The sequence below is a fragment of the Oratosquilla oratoria genome, chromosome 26 (assembly GCF_046742065.1).
Source record: "Oratosquilla oratoria isolate Oo_2021 chromosome 26, ASM4674206v1, whole genome shotgun sequence".
NCBI lineage: Eukaryota > Metazoa > Arthropoda > Malacostraca > Stomatopoda > Squillidae > Oratosquilla > Oratosquilla oratoria.
In genome coordinates this window covers 56,629,791-56,634,790 of record NC_134802.1, presented here as the reverse complement: position 1 = coordinate 56,634,790, position 5,000 = coordinate 56,629,791, and the positions used below count along the sequence as shown (strand labels likewise).

At 46.7% G+C, this 5,000-nt stretch overlaps 1 protein-coding gene and 1 long non-coding RNA gene across 2 annotated transcripts in view; both read right to left on the bottom strand.

Annotated features, from left to right (window-relative positions):
- Nucleotides 1-4,504, bottom strand: part of LOC143039623 (uncharacterized) — a 485,892-nt gene extending 481,388 nt beyond the window's left edge. The window contains exon 1 of the mRNA XM_076209893.1: nt 4,356-4,504. The gene's annotated coding sequence lies outside the window, so the exon portion shown is untranslated. The remainder of the gene's footprint in view (nt 1-4,355) is intronic.
- Nucleotides 4,505-4,596: 92 nt separating this feature from the next.
- LOC143039235 (uncharacterized) overlaps nt 4,597-5,000 on the bottom strand; it is a 37,803-nt gene continuing 37,399 nt past the window's right edge. Inside the window, exon 3 of the long non-coding RNA XR_012967630.1 lies at nt 4,597-4,741. This is a non-coding gene — a long non-coding RNA (uncharacterized LOC143039235). The remainder of the gene's footprint in view (nt 4,742-5,000) is intronic.

Below are 5,000 nucleotides of genomic sequence, written 5' to 3'. Positions count from 1 at the left end.
GAGAAAATGGCTATTAGAATCAGTAAAAAAAAAAGTGGTTATGCAAAGTATTTTTCATATAATTAACACATAAGTGAGCGCCATATTTATACGTTGTCCGTCAACTGTACATATTTTTCACATTTGTGTGTTAATTATATGTATGTAAGTATGTATGTGTACATGTAAGTGTGTGTGTGTGTGTGTGTGTGTTAACAGTGGGCACAACAACAAGCCCATCAACAAGAGCAAAGGCGATCGAAGGACAACAAAAACAATCACAAAAAGAACAGAAACAAGAGCAAACGACAGGCGCAACAACGACAACAACATACGGAACAGCAAACAGCCGCTACTACCAGCTACTACGACCACCAGTAGTACGACTACTACTTACTACTACAACGACGACTACGAGGACGACGAGGAGGACGTCTATCACCACTACACCCTCCACCGCCACATCAGGAGCGACCATCTGGGCTGCCGATCTCACCCACGTGGGAGCTCGCCCGTCTGGTCCAGACCCACAGGACCTTCGGGCTGAGTCAGTTTCGAGATCGCGAAGGTCGCGTCTTTCCTCCGGCGGGCGATCGACGCGACGCCGCCGTGGAGGCAACGAGTCCCACCACAGAGACTCCGTCGTCGCAGGAGACGACCCAGGAAGAGAAGAGGAAGTCGGAAGCGTCCCTAGATGGGCGGGGGCGCTTCCAGCCGAGGCCGCGGTTCGGGACTGGGCATCCCTCCGCCTAAGTCCTCCTCAGGGACTTCTCTCTTATTCCACAATGGGCTACATCGGGCTCAAACGAAGACACATGGACTCCTACGAAATAGGCTTCTAAAACGGGCTCAAACACTTATAACTGGGCTCCTACGAAATGATCTTACAAATAGGCCCAAACACTGACACATGGGCTACTACGAAATGGTCTTCAAAAACGGGATCAAACGATGATAATTGGGCTTATACGAAAAGGGCTTACAAATGGGCTCAAAGGCTGGTACATAGGCTACTACGAAATGGTCTTCAAAAACGGGCTCAAACGATGATAATTGGGCTTATACAAAAAGGGCTTACAAATGGGCTCAAACGCTGATACATAGGCTCCTACGAAATGGGCTTCAAAAACGGGCTCAAACACTGATAATTGGGCTCCTACGAAATGGGCTTATAAATGGGCTCAAACACTGATACATGGGCCTCTACCGAATGGGCTTAAAAACGGGCTCAAACACTGATACATGGGCTACTATGAAATGGACTTCAAAAAACGGGCTCAAACGCTGATAATTGGGCTCCTACGAAATGGGCTTATAAATGGGCTCAAACATTGATACATGGGCTTCTACCGAATGGGCTTAAAAACGTGCTCAAACACTGATACAAGGGCTAAAACGAAATGGGCTTACAAGCGGGCTAATTTGGGCTCAATACTGATACTCGGACTTTTAGTCCACGAAATGGGCTAATTCGGGCTCGAGAACGGATAATTGGGCTATTACTCCGTGAGAAGGGCTTATTCTTCAGAAAATGGGCTTTACATCCGCAAACTGATCTCTGGACTGAGGGCTATCCAGAGAGCCCATGGAGCGTTCGATGCCAAGGCATCCCCTCAGCTGAATAAAATCATTTGGCGCCAACCACCTGTGACGTGTGTGTGTGTGTGTGTGTGTGTGTGTGTGTGTGTGTGTGTGTGTGTGTGTGTGTGTGTGTGTGTGTGTGTGTGTGTGTATTCACCTTGGTCTTTTGGATCACGTGCTGGACTTGTGATCGACAGCTATTTCCCTCCCGGAAGAGAGCTCAGAGCTCGTATGACCGATCTATGGATAATGCTGTGACTTTACACACACACAACTCCCCGCCCAAGAGAGTTGGAGTAGTGACTCGAAGCGCAGCGATACTGAAATTATTTCAACCCAAAGGTGTGAGGTGGGAGAAGGAACAAGCTCAGGTAACGTGACCGATGCTCCGCAGGTCGCCTGGAGTTTTGTGACCTTGGAGTATATGAGGTAGAACTTGGCTGACTGCTGAGGTGGTAATGCAGTCAGGTGATCACTGAATTCTGTAAAATATGGTCAACAAAGTTCCGCAGTATTTCAGCACATAGCCAATAAAGATCACCGCATGCATTGGGATGATGCTGAAATCATTTTAAATCAACATGTAGCTTCAAAAGGAAAATAATAGAGTCTTCCCTGATTAAATATCTCCCTAATTTCAATATATCAAATGGTCAGATGTCACCTGACTGCATTACCACCTCAACAGTCAGCCAAGTTCTACCTCATATACTCCAAGGTCACAAAACTCCAGGCGACCTGCGGAGCATCGGTCACGTTACCTGAGCTTGTTCCTTCTCCCACCTCACACCTTTGTATATAAGCATATGCCTTCCACTATGTATTCATTCTGCTGAAGAGGGTCACAGTTAGTGATCGATATATACAGAACATTCGACATTAGTGTCTTCTTTTTCCGACTGTGGGAAAAAAGTTTATATACATACATACATACATACATATATATATATATATATATATATATATATATATATATATATATATATATGTGTGTGTGTGTGTGTGTATATATATATATATTTCATTTTTCTCATATATATATATATATATATATATGTATGTATGTATGCATATATATTCAATTTTGAAACCTCAAATCTTGACCTCAAATTTTTGCTAAAGTGTGATTTTTTCTATTTTTCAACCTAGAGTTCTAAAACTCTGACATTTAGATCATCAATGCATCTACTGCTATTTTCTTCGATGAAATCTGTCTACAGGTAAACTTGTTGGCGTAATATACAAACATATGTATGTATGTATTCATACTCATATTTATTATGTGTGTGTGTGTCCGTGTATGTGATTCACCATGGTCTTGGATCCCGTGTTGGACACGTCATCGACAGTTATTAACCTCCCGGATGAGAGCTCAGAGCTCGTATGACCGATCTATGGGTAATACTGTGACTTTACACGCACACACACACCCAACTCCCCGCCCACGAGAACTGGAGTAACAACCCGCAGCAAAGCGATACTGAAATTATTTCAGCCCTGGGTAGGATTCGAACCCGGACCACCGTTGTGGTAGGCCAGAATTCTAACCACAGCGCTACGAGGTGTGTGTGTGTGTGCGTGCGAGTGTGTGTATGTATGAGCGCGTATGTGAGTATGTGTATGTGTGTGTGCGTGCGTGCGTGTGTGTGTGTGTGTGTGTGTGTGTGTGTGTGTGTGTGTGTGTGTGTGTGTGTGTGTGTGTGTGTGCGCGCGCCTGTGTTTATGTGTATAAATAACCATTCCAGCCCACCGAGGTTACGAGCTGAAGCCTCAAACTGCTCAGTTTCACCCGATCCCGAAACCTATCAACCCACGTAATAACATTTGAACGTTTTTTTATTATTATTAGATTTTTCGGTCTTATTATTATCGCAATTGTAGTCTTTAGAGACTCTGCTACACCAGCGCTTCTATCTCCAGCCGCTCTCGTGTACAGTGATGTGTTACAATAGTTCATTGTAAAGTTACATGTGTACATTTATGTGTTACATTAGTACACTGAAAGGAATGAATTCATTCACATTATCTTAATTTCTTCTATAATCATAATAATGTATAGTAATTATAACTATATTATTACTTAACAGTAGCTATAATATAACTATAAATACAACTACAACTATAAAGGGGGAAGGGAAAGGGGTAGGAGGAGGGATGAATGGACGGGTAGGTGGAGGGAAGGTGGGAGGGGAGAGAGAGGGGAGAGGGAGGTGGAGATGGAAGTGGAGGAGGTGGAGGCGGAGGGGGAGGAGAAGGAGGAGGAGGAGGGGAGGGGAAGATGGATGTGAAGGTGGCGGGGGCGGAAGGTGGAGGGGGAGGGGGAGGTGGAGGATGAAGGGAAGTCAGAGGGTGAGGGTGAGGGGGAGGGGGAGGGTGAGGGGGAGGGGGAGATCGAGGGGAAGAGGGGGAGGGAAAGGGGGAAGGGGAGGAAGAGGGGGAGTGAAAAGGGGAGGGGGAGGAAAGGGAGGAGGAGGGGAGTGAAAAGGGGAGGGGGAAGAGGAGGAGGAGGAAGAGGGGAGGAGGAGGGGAAGGAGGAAGGTGATGGGGTGGGGAATTGGAGGGGAGGAGGAGGAGGAAGGGGAGGAGGAGGAGGAGGAGGAGGAAGATGGGGAGGGAAAGGGGAGGAGGAGGGGGAAGGGAAAAAAGAGGAGGAGAGGGATGGTGGAGGAGGAAGGGGAGGAGGGGGGTTTGGTGGTGGAGGGGGAGGTAAAGGAGGAGGGGGAGGGGGAGGAGGAAAGGGAGGAAGGTGGAGGAGGGAGAGGAAGGGGGAGGAAGAGGGGGAAAGGCGTACTTACCGTAAATTATGAAGACCCTGCTCGCGGAGTTTCTCGTCCCTGTCGAGGACTGAGAGGATTTGAGCTCGCTCCTCCTCGGACAAAGCGCTGAGATCGAGGTCTTCCAGTCGTCCTCGTCCTCCTCCTCCTCCTCCTCCTCCTCCTCCTCCTCCTCCCCTTCCTCTTCCTCCTCGTCTTCTCACACTCCCTCCTCTCCCTCCCCGACTTCCTCTTCCCGCTCCTCCTCTTCCCATTCCTCCTCCTCCTCCTCCTCCTCCTCCTCCTCCTCCTCCTCCTCCTCCTCCTCCCTCTTCCACTTCTTCAAGTACCCTCCCGCCTTGGCTGTTGTTAGTGTCGGAGGTGCTGCAGGTTGGGGAGTCGAGTACGGTGCTGTCGGATAGGCCGTCCTGGAAAGAAAAAGAAATTAATTGATTAATTAATTTGTTAATTAACTTCCCCAGAACTAAATCACGTTTCTCTTGTATGTTTCGTTCCCCTTAGAAAAAAAAAGAAAAAAGAAGAAAAAAAAGAAAGAAAAAATATATATATAATATATAATATATATATATATATATATATATATATATATATAATCGAGAAGAGGATAAACGAACATAGGAATGATTTAAAAGCACACAGAACGTCCAACTCCCTGGTCCGCCACCT